At 42.0% G+C, this 16,722-nt stretch overlaps 1 protein-coding gene across 3 annotated transcripts in view; it reads right to left on the bottom strand.

Annotated features, from left to right (window-relative positions):
- Positions 1 to 16,722, bottom strand: part of Irf2 (interferon regulatory factor 2) — an 84,589-nt gene that overhangs the window by 50,723 nt on the left and 17,144 nt on the right. The window contains exon 1 of one of the 3 annotated variants that reach the window (XM_013151663.3): positions 7,740 to 8,384. The exons of the other annotated variants lie outside the window; for them this stretch is intronic. The gene's annotated coding sequence lies outside the window, so the exon portion shown is untranslated. Of the gene's footprint in view, positions 1 to 7,739; positions 8,385 to 16,722 lie in introns of those variants that run through there. 3 annotated transcript variants of the gene reach the window in all.

Raw genomic sequence — 16,722 nt, 5'->3', positions numbered from 1 at the left:
CATGGGACCGTGAAAGGCAAAGTTGACATTTGGTGGTCATGAAATTAGAGAGACATTTAACATTTGGATGGAATGCCAGACACAGAAAAAGCAAACCTCTGAACTGTATATATTATCTGCATCTACACAACACTGAATTTTAAAAGTGTTGTTAAACTTCAACAAAGTGAGTAAGAGAAATCAGCTGTATCATAACCTCTGTATCATTGACTGCATCTTTATTTTACGCATTTACTGAGGGGGTCACTGGCATTTAGTATCCACTGGCCCAAAGGCTTTTGAGCATGGGGAAGGGGGAGAACAAGGGTGAGCAGAATTCATGATTAATGGGAAATAAGTGCACGTGTAATTATCATTCTTTTGCCACAAAACAAATTTCCCACACTGTGACTCACCCAGATGCTAGTTAACCATATTTGCCACTCTATCCGGACTTTTCTTATTAGGCAAAAAGATTTTTGGGAGACTTTTCCAGTTACTTCACAAAATTTACCATGTCTGGGCACACACTACTCTGGTGCCTCAAGCAATGAGATTCAGCCTCTGATATTAACATATGCTACTTCCTCACAATCACCAGCAGACCAAGAAACGGCTTCAATTTGAGTGCTGGAAAAGACACCAACATGTCCCTGGGTTTCCTGTACAAAAGGTGAATCGGCAGTCATTCCAGAAAACAGTGCCGCCTCACAAGAACATGAGGTCGTTCTCCAGACAGAGTTCTGAAAATACCTGTCGCGTGTCATGTTCGTGCAGATGTGTGCTTCTCTGAGCCAGTCCCAGGGGCAATTTTAAGAAACCCAATTTAAGCACATTAATGAGAAAGCAGCCAGATGTCCCTCCTGAGCCCTCTCTCCCCTGACCCGCCCCACCCTCGCCCTCCCACTCATGCCATTTAGTCACTGCACGCTTCGGTCTGGTGTCCCTGTTCCTCAAACCCTCTTGCAATGCTCACTGGTGCAGCCTCGTTAAGAGAGCTCATTCCTGGCCTGTACTGTACAGCAACATCCATTTCAAGGCCATCCTGGCCTCATCCACTTTCGCATTCTACCTGTGATTCCACAATCTCAAAAACAAATCTGTGCTGATTATTCACATGCTTAGAAACCTTTCACTGGTTTTTCATCTAGTGCCCTTAGGAAAGAGTCAGTTCCTCATCAAGGACTACGAATGCCCTCCCTAGGTTTGAAATACTATTGGGCATCCTAGTTCATCTTTGCATTCACAGAACCCTGTGTGCCACCACTGCCAATGCGCACTATCTCCCTGAATCGCCTGTTTGGGTCTTGACCTGACTTGCTAGTCCCCCTCCCTAGAACGCCCATTCTCCGGCCCCATTCACTTCCCCACTGAGCAGCTCTACCACTGCCCCACTGCAAATGGATCAAACTGTCTCCCTCTTGTTTGCTCCCACTGCAAAAATTCATGATAGGCCAGTCTCATTACGGATTTAGGGCTTATCACTTCATCCGAGCTGTCAGTCTCTGCAGATCTCCTTTCTTCTCCTCCTCAGCTCCTGACTTCGCTTCCCAAAGAAGCAACTGCAGATCTTTCAATCTTCATACTTCCTAACTCACTTCCCACCAGTCACAGCAAAGGATCTTTCCTCTAACTTCACAGGGAAAATAGAAGTTTGGGGGCTCTTGTTTCTGAATTTCCAACTCTCATTCTCCTTTAAGCACCTCGGGATTTCTGTGACCTCCTTTATTCTTTTTTCAAACCAAGTGAGAGGTGGGGCTACAAAGGGAATGGGTAAGGTTTAACAGGGGAGATTCTGAGATTGGTTTGGGGTTTTAGGTTTGAGATATTTTGGCAATGTCCTAAACGAAACTATGCACAATGAGATGTATACGGCTAGAGGCTCAAGAAAAATGTCCATCCATGGAAGATCCATCCACCCCTCTGCGGGTGTTGTTCAAATGCTGTCTCTACAATGCCTGTCCTGCCAACTCAAGACATATACATCCTCCTTTCCCTTGAATTCATAGAACACACTGCCTCTAATGGTTACCATGTATTTTAGGCTGCATTCCAATCTCTATTTCCCTTTTATGTGTTTTAATCTACTGAGAGAGACAAAGGCTTTCCTGAAGCTGGAAAACTATGTTAACATTGCTAAATGCATTAATAGATAAAAGTAGAAAGAGTCTTGTACGGTACTCTGCAGCACCATAAAGCTACTCAAGAAGTACAGACCAGCACTGTCCAGCAGACATTTTGCAAAACTGAACTTTCTCTTTATCTGCACGCCCAAAAAGGTAGCTGCCAATCACATGTGGCTACTGAAAACCTACCTCAATGTAGCTGGCATGAATAGGGAAACTCTTCTCACCAAAGACAGAAACAAAGTTTCCAGGCTGGTTCTAATCTACAAATCACAATGGCCTGCTCAAGTGTCTGGCAGAAACAAAGTATCTGCATGGGACCCCCCTGTGGAGATGCTACAGAGCAGATTCCCCTTCTGACTTGGAAACCACTCCATTGAGAAAAGCTGAGTCTTCAGAGGGCTGAGTCACTCTGTAAGCTCAGTCACCTTTGGGACGCAGCCTGTTGGTGAGCAGTGACCTTCCAAGTGAGTGACTGTCTGATCCAGGTTGAGACCAGCAGGCCCTTGGAAACACCGCCAGCTGGCAGGGACAGAGTACCCTCACACTCCACCCCGGGGATATTAACAACAGTGAGTGCATAATGGGGTTAGCCAGCTTCTAAGCACATCGGGAGTATTAACTCACTAGAGTCACATCAACCCTATTGGATAGATAACTGCTCTAGTTCCCAATTGTGGAAGAAGAAACCGAGGCATTTAAGGTTAAATACTTGCCCAAGGTCACAGAGTTACTACTGAGTGGCAGAGCTGTAATTTAAACAAGTGTCCTGGGCTCTCAGTTAGCTTTTGGAAGATGTACAAACATCCAGCCTAATGAGATCCACATTAAGAGGTACAGAGGCCCCCACACTTCTGTCCAACTCGGTATTCACACAGGAGACCAGTGCTACAGGGGTCACAGGGAGGGGCAGAGAGACCTGCCGCCCAGCAAGCAGTCTTCCACGCTGTCTTACCCAGCTCAGAAGCCCATGCTTCCTACCCCTTTCATTATCTTGCTGATAGATAAGAGGGAATTAGGAGAACATACTGAATATCCCAGCCAACCTGAGCTTTATTTTTGTAGTCTACACTAGGAAAACAATTATTTCTCCACTCCCATATGCCAAAATAAAAGCACTTTTCTCTCTCCACCCATCTCCCCCTTCTCCTCTTTAAGAGCAACAGGAAACAACCAGCAGGAACTTTTCCTGTTGCATCACTTGGGTATATTCTCTGTTTCATTTGAGTTTCTGTTTCACAAAACAGGGTCACCAGGTCTGACGCATGGCCATCTACCCGAGACTTTGAGGGGTCTTTTGAAAGCAGAAGAAGTTAAGTGTGCCCTGTCTGGCCTGTTACTGATTAACCTAGAAAACTATTTTGGGAACACAAATAAGTCCCACAGAAAGCTAATGTTTTACTACCTTCGTGTCAATTTCACATTCATATTTATTTAAGGTTCTGAAAACCACAAAAGCACTGAGCACTTTTAGTATTTGTCCATTTCCACCTCCTGCATGTCAGTGCACATGAAGAGCAAACACTGAGCCATGAGGCCATTTTCCTTCCCACTCGGAAAATAATCTCTTTTAATATCAGAACCTCTTAGGAATGCCAAACTCCTCAGCCCAAAAACTCTGCTTTGCCCTACTTAAATCTCCCAGTGTCCTGTTTGTCCTGTAACACTCAATATCAAGTCATTTTTCTCTTAGCTTTCAGGGGACAGTTGAGAACCTACTCTTCCAAGTTTTCCCTGACCAATGTAGACTCAACTGCTACTACAACCCTTACTAAGGATACCGCTAAGAAATATTTGGATGTTAGTGACAGTCAATCTTGTCTGGCTCTTGCTAGTTACTAGTTGAACTTCTTAACAGCCATCATGACTCCACAGGGTCCCAATATGACCTTGTCATGGAGGAGGATGGTGGCCACAATGTAGGACACTGTCCAGCATTCGAGGTCTGATGGACATCATGGCTCCAGGGCAGCACAGATACCCAGAAATAGGCAGTGTTGTGACCAGGGAAGTGCCCTTGGGCTCTTGTGCCCATCATAAGTGAGCAAGGAATGAACATGTGCTATGCCGTATCTTTATCCCTGAATCTTACATGAGATAAGGATCAGGGACTTGTGACCTGAAATCAACCTCCCTCTCCCTTAAGAAACTCAGAGATTCCCTGGTTTCCTCCACTCTCTCCACAACTATAGAAGCTATTGAGGTCTAGGAGTGGTGGCAGTCTGGGTAACCATAACCAGTTCTCAAGGTATACTTCAAGAACAGACGTACAGGATAGCAGAACCCAAAATACTTTATGCTTTGGTTTTCTCCGCTGGATAATGGGGATAGCTTTCTCAGAGTCTGTGATAAGGATTAAACAAGGAAACATAAAGTGCCTAGTCTGATCTGATCAATAATTGCAAACTAATAATAACTTGTGCAGGCATAAAACTTATGGACTACTGGGATAATAGAAAAGTATTTAATTTGTATGGGAATGCTCAGAATATAAAAATGGGGAAAAAAGCACAGGAAGAGATAGGTTATCAGTCATCAGGCAATAAAGTGCACTGCCCGAGCTACCAGTGCAAACTACCAGCCATGCAATGAGTGGCTTCCCCACATGGCAGACCTTTCCCCAATAGGGCTTGTGATAGCTTGTCTATCCACAAGTGCTCCAAGCAAATGCCACTTGTAGAACCCAGGGCATGCACCTGGCTGACCGCGGAGCCCAAGACTGGGCAGCTGGGGTTGTTGGCGGGGGGGAATATACCCCAATCCTAGTGAGGCATGCATAGAAGGTAAACCTGTTTCCTGGAGAGCCAGAGGGGCTTCACAGCACAGGAATCCTGGGCAGTAAAGTTTCACTGTTAGTTCCAAGTTTTCCAAGACAGTCCTCATGTCAATAGAGTACCCTGATACTTTTTACAGGAATAGGGACCAAACCCAGGGGAGCTCTACCACTGTGCTACATCCTCGGCCCTCATATTTCTTTACTTTGAGACAGGGTCTTACTAAATTGCCCAGGTAGGACTTGAATTTGCCAATCTCCTCTAATTTTTATCCAAAAATAAGAACAATCTGAAAAGAAGAACATTCTTCTCAAAACAACTGAGAGAGCTTCCCTCTATCTTGTCTTTCTCCCTTGCTGTCTTCATGAGGCCTCTGCAAATGTCAACAAGTTGAAGTGAAGCCGGTTCACAATGGGCCTTCAGAGGAAGGAGAAATGCTTCCTCCTACCTGTGCTGGTTCTCGGAACAGGCTGTGAATTAAGGGGACATGACACAGATTAATGAGAGAAACCATACTTAAGTACTTAAATGTGCAGTGAGTCCCCTGGATGTGAGACTTGAAGAAGAGGCAGATGACAGAGGTTGATACAGCCTTCTGGGCTACAGAAAGGAACAGAGTCTGGGACCTTCTGGAGGGCAGTAGCTACAAAAGTTACGGGGATCACACAAGGTTTGTCTTCCTATGCATTTATTGTCTCTCGGACAATGAATTTGGAGCAATCATCATTCAGACACAAATATTTTTACTAACATAGATTTATTTCTTTGCTTCACTATGCAGTTCAGGCTGGCCTGGAACACACTATGTAACCCCTGGCTTACCCCTAACTTGCAGCGTTCTGCCTGCCTCAGCCTTCCGAGTACTGGGATTACAGGTATGTACCACTACATCCAGCCAATTTCCTTTGTAGATGCCACCTTTTAACTCAAAGCATGACTTCCCAAATCTATTCCTTTATCTATAGTGTCCTAGAATAATGAGTTTGAAACACAAAGTGTGTTTTAGGGTGATGCATTCCGACTCCTAGAGTCATAGTTTGAGGTGGTGTGTTCTGAGCGCCAACTGCTGCTAGGTTGATCATGATCGACATACTTCTAACATGGAAACCTGGACACCAAAAGAAGACTAACATCTGAAGTCAGCGACACAGATAGGAAGGATTCATCTACAAACTAAAGAATGCCTAGAATTACCAGCAAACACAAGAGGCCAAAAGAGACAGATAAAACCACAGCAAATTGTCCCTCAGAGACCCCACAAGGAACCAACTCTGCCTGCACCTGATTTCAGGCTTCTGGCCTCCACAACTGTAAGGGAATAAACGTCTGTTGTTTTAAGCTGCCCAGTTTGTGGGATTTGTTATGGCTGCTGTAGGAATCTAACAGAGTAGACATGGTGTGGTGAGAAGGCAGAGGCAGGTGTGTGACACACAGAAAGTGCCCATCATGTGGGAGGAGTCTCAGCAGAGCCTTGCAGGCAGAGCACCGAGGCCCTGTGGGCAGCGAGGCCAGGTACAGGTAGAGGAAGGCAGCCCAGAGCTGAGCAGCAGGGCTTCGTGCAGGCAGCCAGCAGCCCTGCACAGAGGCAGGGACCAGCGGAGAGGAGGTGAGGAGGGCATCCTCCCTGACAGGGGCAGCCAAGGGAATGTGAGATTGGGTACAGGCAGGCAACAGAGTAGCTACGCAATGGGAGTCAGGCTTCTCACTGTTGGGGAAAGAGATATAGCACAAAGAAAGGAAACCAGCATCATCCAGGGTGGCCAGTTAGGGTTCAAGCAATAGGTCTGAACTCATAGTTTTTCATTTATCTCAATATAGAAATAAATATAGATACAAAAAATATGTGTAAGTCTATGGCCACTCACAGACAAATAGCAACAGGCATAGGTGGTACCCAAATCCTAGTTTCTACCATAAATCCCATTCCATTTTCCAGAGAGGAGCCCAGCAGTCTTATGGCCAATTTCAAGACTAGGACAGGGAAAGCCAAAGACCAGCCTGAACCAGAATGGTTACCCACTAATTTGGGGCCATAAAGTAAGCAGGTCCTTAAAAGATTTGGGGAACATATTCACAGGACACCCCCAACTTGAGGGAGTGATGGAATGTCACAGAATTTGAGCATCAAAATAGATAATGAGCTGGGTATGATGGCACATGCCTGTGATCTCCATATCTGGGAGGCCAAAGCAGAAGGGTCTCAAGTTTGAACCTGGCTCAGACAACTCAGTGACTTGAAGGCTTGGAATGTAGCTCAGTATGAAGGCTACCAGTTCAATTCCCATTACTAAAGAAAAAAAAGATTAAAACATGGGGATCCACGAATAAGGAAGCAAAAAGGGAAAGCCTTTCCACAGGGAGAATGCCAATTTAATAAATATAAAAATTGAGGGAATTGTAATTAGAAGATGGACCTTTAGTAGCTACCAAAGCAGTAATTATTTAGTTAAGAAACACCAACAGACTACGCACAACTCTGCTGAGAAATTATATGACTGCAATACTTATGTAATCTCAAAACACCTCCCACAAAATATTTTTATTCAAAAGACAGAAAGCGTAACTTTCTACAGAGACACCTGACAGATACCTCCTTCATCAAATTATCAAATGAACATCAAAGTCATAAACAACTCATGAGAATGTAAGAGCCTGTGATATTCTTGAAAAAAAAAAAAAAGATGACCTGCCTCTCATCGCAAAGAAACAACCAACGAAGACCAAATTGAAAAATAAGGTAACTGGCCTGCAATGGTCAAAAAATGTCAAGACCAACACTAAGGAATGATTAGAGTCGGGACGGCCAGCGCAATGCTTCGTCCTGGAGCTGACTCTTGCCCAGGGGGCACTACTGAGATACCTGCCAAACTCCAAGGAAGTCCAAGGGTTAGTGGTACCAACTGCCAGCCTTATTCTCCGACTCTGTTCTGTTGTGGTCGTGTTGGAAAGTGTCCCTGCTGTAAGAAAGACACACATAAATATTCACAACAGACAGGACGTTAGTGTGGGCAAGTTACTCCTCAAGGGTTCAAGGAAAAATTCTTTGTACTAGTCTCACAACTTTAGTGAAAGTCTGAAATTAATTCAAAAGAAAAAGATTTCTCAAGAAGACAATAGAAAAATATGTGATGGGGGGGAGGCTACAGCATTCCTACAAATACAACCTTGAAAAAAGGGCTTTCATTGTCCTTAAATTGAACGCTGGGAGTTTATTCCTAATCAGGCACCAGGATCCCATTTAGTACATACACCAATCACTTACCCATCCATCCACAAGCAGCTTCTCAATCCAACCACAACTGTTTGAATAAGGAGAATCTTCCCCACTTCCTGGGGAAGATGGGCAATGATGGTCCATAATTCATGCAAACTCTTAGGCTGTGTAGTAAACTAAAACTGATACCACCAGAGAGCTGGCCAGCACACGTTATGGAGGGCTCTAAAATTTAGGCACCAAAGACTCACCTCCAGTCAGCTTCTGTGTGAATATTTAAATGAGGTTATTTAAAATTTAAAACACAAAGTTGATTCCCCAGCAGCACTGCCTCACCTCATAGATTAAGGTGTAATCAAAGTAAAGGCAAGAGACACCCCCCCCCCAACTCCTTGCGTATTTTGAGATTCTCACCCTTCAGAGGCCTCCACACCACTGAGTTCTGAACGGGGAATCCAGATAGTGCCTAATTGTCACCAGAGCTCCCAAAGCTAGCATTCCCAGCATAGTTTCACTTTCTACCCATTAACAATTTCCACTTTTTAATCTTTCAGGCGCTTGGCTCAAGAAAGACCCATCATGAGTAAGGGTTTTTTGCTTTTTGTTTCTCACAATTCCTCCTGAAATGTCAAAACTCGAATAAATCTTCAGCCCTACTTGCCTTAGCCTGGCTTAAAACTTAAGTCACTGCTTTTACTCTTAAGAGTACCAAGCAGAGCACACACAACTATTGTCCAAGACAACAGCTAAGACACTGTATGAATAGAAAGTGAAACCAGTGGTCATGATCAATTAATTCCTTCCACAAAGACTGTAGCAAGCAGCCATCCCGACTGCCCTCTGCCACCCCAGCCCTGCCTGAGTGCTGGCCCTGCAGCCAGGACACTCTCTTTAAAACACAAATAGGACCTTGTCATTTACTGCTGAGGCTCTGTCTTGCCAGGTGAACAGGCTCCCTTCTTCAGGCTCTGCTGTGTGCACCCATAAACTCCACCAGCAGCTGCCTCAAGGCCTCTGCCCTGTTTCTCTGACTAATTTCTATTCATTTTTAAGATTTAGCTTCAAAATCACTTCCTCAGCAGGGAAGCTGAGCCAGGTCCCCAAATCTGTCTGCCCCACTAAACAAGAATCTCCACAAAGATCAAATCAATCCTGTTTTGTTCCACAGTCTGACTCCATATGAGGCATGGGCTAAAAGTACGTCAAAGGCCATTTCTCAATAAATATTTAAAATAAATAGACAGTAACTCACTACAAACTCTCTCCTTTCCATCTGCAATTTCACTTTCCATGTTAAGAGTCATTCGAGGTCAACTAAGGTATGAAAACGTTAAATGGAACATTCCAGAAATAAACAATTTATAAGTTTTCAGTAACTCTTATTACAGTACATTGTTACAACTGTTTTATTTTATTTTATGATTCTTATTGCTAACCTCTTACTGTACCAATTCATAAATACAATTTATCACATATATGCATGTATCAGAAAGCAGTGTACAGGAGGCTGGCTAGTATCCACAGTTTTAGGTATCCACTGTGAATCTCCACAGATAAGTGAGGACTGCTATAAACATATACATTGGTCATCACGACAAGCAAAGAGGGAACAGAAAGGAAGCATGTAGACAAGCTAGAAAAGGCTCACACACCAGCAACTGCAATGAAGAAAATCAACTGCCCTAAAAAGAAATATATGTTGTGGGAATTTCTACCTAGGAAGGCAGTGGTATATATATTTTTTAAATTATTTCTTATAAACAATGCTTTAAATTATTTTAGATTTGCAAAACATACTCTGAAATCTTATTTTATTTCAAAGTTTTGTAATAGGAATTCACTGTGATGTATAGATAGTCACCAACACCACAACGCCCATTTCCAAGATTTCATGTGTGGGCAGTATGGTGATCATATAACTGACTGGACAAAATGGGGCACTTTTGAATGAGGATGGAACCTTATTAGTGGTTATCCTGAAAACAGATATAAAGAGGAGCTGTCTGTCCTTAGAAAAACCAGGAAGCGAGAATCCTCTGGCAACAGTGGCTACCTGGACTGAAACAGGTTACCCTCTTTTACTCGAAATCTTTGGGACAGGAATGTTTCAGAATGCAAAACGTCTTGCATTTTAGAAAGCTAGTATGATGCATATACCATATGGGATGTGACACTCTCCAGTAGTATCTAGGTAGAAACTCTTAATCTAACACTATAATATTTCTGCACCGAAACATGTACATTTACACTGATCTGGATAAATAAAAGCTATGAATAGCTTTGTGTCAATTCAGGGCAGAATATCCTGCCAAATGAGTCATGATAATAACTTTCAGTTTTCAGAGCTTTTTGGATTGCAAATAAGGGATTTTGAACCAGCAGTAGATTTCAAGTTATTTCTATCCTTGAAACATATTACTGTTATGATGCCACACAGGAAAATCAGCATCTTGTTTCTTAAATTATATTTACATTACAAATTAATCTGACACAGACTAAGCCTAATTTTGTGAATAATAGCACTTTTTAGTTCTTAAATGGAAAAGTTTAATGCAAACTGCTCCTGCCTATTAGAAAGTGGGAAGCTATGTTTCCTAGATGTTTTTAAGCTTGAAATCTGAAGTAGCCATTTAAAACTATTATTTCCTTTACATCAGGTTTGCCATGCAATACAAGTGATCCAACGTACCAATCTAATACAGAAAATGCTTACTTATAAAATAAGAGACTTTAGTACAATTCAAAAATACCTTGAAATATCTTCCCTCCTATCCTCAAAACAATTTATGACATTTATGACAATTTATGACAAAAAAATTTATGACATTTGTAATGCCATTATTCTTTGTCCTGTGACATTTTAAATATTTGACTTCAAAAGTTAAATTTATTAGAAAGGATACTGCTGAATAGCAAATTAAATTGAGTTTACTACTCATTTGTCTACACAGACACTAACAGTGAGATTCAGGTTATTTACTAAGATGATGAACCACGAGCCACTCTGCCGGTAACATGAGACCTACTCAGCGGACAGAAACCATGGCGTAAAACAAAAAGACTAAATACATCTAGTGGCACAAGTACAAATTTACACACAAAAAAACTGTCTGGAAAGTTCACCTGCCCCATTTCTTTTATCACTTAGTTGTGAATAAAAGGGCAAACCTATCATCACAAAGTGAGAAGAATAATATACACTGAGCTGCTCGCTCTATGAGACATGGGCAGAAATTCAGCTCAGAGGTCCCAGACACAGACTTCCTCCAGGCAACGTGAAGAAAGAAACAGCCCTAAGGCTAACAGGGGTAAAGCCGCAGGAGCCTCAGTATCTTCACAGACTGAAGGCCGGAGTACTTAAACAAGCCTTTGCATTTTCAGCTACTGAACTGAATTGTTTACAAATATATACATGCGAAAGTCAAAACATCTTGTTTAAAAATGCTCCCTGGTTCTGTCTCAGGAGGTAACGCTGTGACTATGTACCGCGCACCTAGTTGCACGTGGCACTGTGCTCCCTCCTCCAGGCTCTCCTAAACCTCAGTGACCCTCATAAGGCAGGAACCACTGGGATTCTCATTTTTTAAGCAGAAGACACCTCGCCTTAGTTCACACCAAAGCTGGTTCTCAGGCACTGAGCTCCATGATGAGAAGTACTGAAAACTGGCCTTCAATCTTTATAGAGTTGTGGTATTGTAAACTCCTTGGGAAATGAGGTTTTTTTTCAACCTGTGCTCTTTGGATGCTCAACCATAAACATTAGAAGATGACTATGCTTAGATACCTTGCTAGTGCTGGTACTTGTCTCCTTGTGTCGGGACCAGGAAACAGTACACAAAGCCATTTCCCAATACTTCCTGCTTGGTTCTGTCTTTGTTCAAAGTGAAAGAAAATTACAAATCACCCACAAGGAAAGATGGAACATGAGATAAGTGAGCTGGGACTTTTCCTTAAATAGGAAGTCGTTTGACTGTGGGTGACCCCAGGTCTGTGCCGATAAAAACAAACCCATTTTCTGCAATTCATCACAATGAATCAGGTAGCAAAAATAGGCCAAGGTATAAAATCTGAAGTCCCGAAACTTGTTCTGCAAAACCTGAGAATCTCTGTTTGGCATCCTCCCTATTGTGGGGTAGAAGTGTCAACACTTCCGTGCTGGAGATGAAGCAGAAAGAGGGATTTAAAGGGTGAAGCCAACAAAGGAAAGAATGTAAGCAGGGTAAGGGAGGAACTGAGGAAAAGGACTTCCTCTCCAAAGAGAGCCCTGCCTCTTTTTAAAAGACCGCGTTCCAAGTTATAGTTTCATGAAGAATATAAACATTTTACCCAAGCAAATCATTCTATAGCTATCCAGCCTGAAGCGTGGAGAGTAAGTTACAGAACAGGTCATATCTGTACCTAGGCACTTAAAGGAAGAAAGAATTTGCCCATGAATTTTCTCATACAGCTTCTATTGAAATAATGAGCTTGGATGAACTGCCTGTGTTCAAATCCCACCTCTCTCACTTAGCTGTGTGACTGAGCAGGATACCAACCTGCTCTCTTTTCATCAGGCTTTGGGAAGATTAAATGAAGAAACATGCAAAACTTCCAGAATAACGCTTTATACCACACATACACTACATGTTTGGATATAAATAAGGACAAGATTCCCAGTCATGTCACCCTTAGACTCAGCCATATCCCCCCTAGCAGTGCTGTTTGGGTAATTTAGTCATGTGTAAACATGTCTTACAAAAAACAAATAAATCTGCAATGATCTATCACAGACACAAATGGAATATCCTCTTCCGTAACAACTAAGAAAGCTATGTGAAGTTGCACAAATAAATTGTCTTCCAGATCATATAAATTATGAACATCTACAAATATTTTTTAATTCATCACATTTTTAAAAAAGCATTTTCAAGAACAAATCATATAAAGCAATTGGGCCTAAGAGGACAGAATAACTTTTGAAAATTAGATGTTAGAAATTTCATGGGCAACCAAGCAACCAGCTAGCTCGCCTCCCTGTTAAGTGGCCGTGGCTAGCGCAAACTACAGCCAGCCCAGGGCGAGAACCACCCAGCGTCTTCCGAGATCTGTGCCATACTGGAATTTCGGGTGCTGGGAAACCAAGCAACCAGCTTGCTTCCCTGATATATGGCAGTGAGCATACTCGGGCTGAGAATCAACCATCCCTCCCCCCACCCGTTAGCAAATGAGAGCCAGACATCTGAGCATCTCTTGGGAGGCTCACCATGTGCAATACAGCATGTAAGGGGGAATTCCTTCTACCATCTCTTTGAAAGCAAATATTTTTATTACTGTTTTGCTTTGTTTTGATTAATGGTATTGTTCTATTCAACATTGTTTGATAAGTTCAATAATGTTCTGTATTTCATTTGATTTTCTTTTACCTGATTGAAAGAACTACTATGAAGATAACAAGATATACTATGGTACCTATTACTGTTATCCTGGTAACCTGCTGTGAAGTTCTGTACTAACTTCACTGCACTGTCTCAATTGGCTTTGTTTACTCTTGTTCTGTTGTATTTTACTACCTTCAAAATAATAAAAAATTTAAAAAGAAAAGAAAAAAATTCCAAAGCATGCTAGGACCACCAAATGTGTTTGCCCTGGACTCCAGCACCAGTACCAGCTTCCACAGCTCAGCAAACTAAGAATCACCAGCAGATTTTCCAGAATATGGACTGGAGCTCATGCTCCATTTTCAGGCTTCATTTCCATATAGAAAAGAAATGGCCCTAGTTTTCACCTCATCAGCCCATCCTCTGAGCCCTGCCTTAAAGCACAGGAGAAGCAAAGTGACCTCTGAAAGGTAGGGCTTCTCTTCCTGGGAGTTGGAAAGGACACTTAAAACAGTATCCCTCTTTTTCTTCTCCTAAGATTGGTTTCTTGGCACCATGCTTGTAAGTCAGTCATGTGTAAGTCCAAGAAAAGACTTCCTTTTCCTCATATATACTGGGAAAGACCTAGTCAGATGCTCCCTGCCTCAACACAAAGTTATGCCTTTGGAAGTTGAAAAGATCGTAATTTGAAAATGTATAGTATTGTTTCTCAGCCTTTTGGCTACAATCAAGTGAAAATGCATTTGGTATGCTTAACCTGCTGAACTACAAAGCTTAGCAACACAACACACTGGAAATTCGAGTGCAGTCTGTGTGTGTGTGTGTGTGTGTGTGTGTGTGTGTGTGTGTTCATGTATGTGGCACTGGAGACTGGACTCACATCCTTCACATTGAGCTACATCCCCAGTCAAATTTTTAAGCTGTACTTTGAGATAGAGTCTCACTAAGTAACACATTGTCCACGATGAACTTGACTTTGTGGTTGTCCTCACTGGGCTGACTAGGATCTGTGGCTGGCTTCTGCTGCTCCACAAAGGACTCTGCTGCACATAACTAAGCCAGGAAAAAGTGCATCAGAAAATCAAAAAATCACTAAGTAAAGCCATCATGTGTCAGGGCAAGACTCTATATGGAGAAAATTTAATAAAATAGTGTGCATGGATAAAGGTCAGCATGAAATGGGTAATTCAGACCAGACTTGAGGAGAAAGGGCTAACAGGAAGAGGAAAACCTGAATTAGCTGGGTTGTTGAAGTCCCCAGCCACCTTCTCTTCCCTTCCATACTTGACTGACTACCAAAGGTGTTTACTCCTTGCTAGGAACACAGAAAAGATGAAGGGAAGCAGGGAATTCAGTACTTACAAAGTCAGATGTTAAGGATTCTTAGAGGCCAGCACAAAGAGACCTAAGAAATTACAGCCATGAAAGGACAAAATTCTTTGCCACCCTAGGATTGTAAGTCAGTCATCTTCAGACTACCCTGAAAACCAAAGCCTTTCAAACAACAATTGCCTGTAAAAAACCTGTCCTGAAAAAAGTTCATTTGGAAGGGCAATGTCTTTTTTCCTGGAATAAAAACACGTGACTCCCTCCCTCACTCCACATCCACAGGCTGGTCCAGACACTTCCTTCTTTAGCCACTTCTCCTTTGGGAGTTTCCTCTGAGTTTTCTTTTGCCAGTGAACCCTCATCGTTTTATCATGCCATATGATTCAACTCTTTATGTCTAACCTGAGACCTAACCTACAGTTTCCACTAGTTTGACTGTTTCTGGAATAAACTGTTCTAACTACCAATGAATTCCAACTGAAAAAGAGACCTAAAATTAAAATTGTTCCCCACTCAAAACACAGAAATATGTCCCAGAGGAGAATGCATCTCTCCCCATAAACTATAGAACTGACTTTAAATATTTTTAGAAGATACTTAACTGCCTCTCAACAGTTTCCAAATGGCTGCCAGAAATCAGATTTGGTGTCCACTGTACTTTCCCAACTGCCGCCCTTCTGCTAACCCCTTTCAGAAGCACAAAGGTTTCCTTCTCTCTTTGTTGAAGCATACGATAAAACACTGAGGTTTGATGAGATCAGACTTCACCACTTACAACCTGTAACTTCTCCAAATCATCATCTCACCAATTAACAGATCTTAATGGTAACTTGGCAGAGATGCTGTGAGAAGAAATAAATAAAAGACAGTTCATATTAGGAGAGGAAGTATGAGATGAGATTGCACTATTCTTCCCTAAAATTTCCCAAAAGAAACTTTGAACAGTAGAGCCTGTGCTCTGCCTAATAAAAAGAAACCAATGCCAGATTATTCCACAAGAAACAAGAGGGTATCCAAGGTCCGTCGCCTGAGAAAAAAATATATTCCCAATTAGCACAGTGTGGTCAGGTTAATTTTCTCAGACATCGTATGGCCTTGCTCAAAAGCTTTCAATGGCTCCACAATGCACACTGAAGAAAATTTGTACTCCTCGTCACCACAAAGCACTAGCATCCCACTTTTCCCACTCCCCACCCCCTTTTTTGATACCAGGGATTGAACTCACGACTACACACCTGCAAGGCAGGTGGTTATGCTGCTGAGCTAAATCCCTAGCCCTTCCCAACCCTTTTGACCATTGATTCCTTCCTTCTTCTAGTGCAACCAAAATTCTTAACTTTATGTGCTTGAAAACAGGCTTATCTCTGTACAAAGTCCTTATAAGCAAGAGCTCCATCCTAAATATCTTCAAATTTATTAAGCACATCATCTGGTACATAATGATATGTAGTGATTATTTAGTGTAAGGAAGTAGGTCAGTTCCTTGTAAACTCCAGTGAAAGCAAAGGATGGGAAAAAAGGCATTTAAAAGATATTATAAAGATATTAACTATATGCTGTGATATATACACTTACCATGAACAAATGATAAGGAAAACAAAGCTATTGTAAAAAAAAAAAAGTGAGCTAAAAAACAAAGCATAATTTACTATTTGCAATGTATTTTCCATGGAAATCAAAGTAAGTATAACAAAAAACTTAAAAAAAAAAAAAAGCAAAACAGCTAAGAGTAAATGATACAGAATTTCAAAAAATAACATTAAGCAGTCATCACTAGTAGAGACATTACATATTGTTATCTTAGAAGTAGTTGTTCAAGTTACAAAAATCTAACTTTTGACTTATGTTTATTCTACATTTCATTCAAAAAGTCCTCGGACTGAGCTGGGCACTATGAACAGCGCTATAGCCCAGGCATCATGAGGAGCCCTATGAGGGACACA

Source organism: Cavia porcellus, unplaced genomic scaffold (assembly GCF_034190915.1).
Source record: "Cavia porcellus strain 051 isolate PalLab524CR breed Dunkin Hartley unplaced genomic scaffold, mCavPor4.1 scaffold_24, whole genome shotgun sequence".
In the NCBI taxonomy this organism is placed as follows: Eukaryota; Metazoa; Chordata; class Mammalia; order Rodentia; family Caviidae; genus Cavia; species Cavia porcellus.
This window is presented reverse-complemented; position numbering and strand designations above follow the sequence as displayed.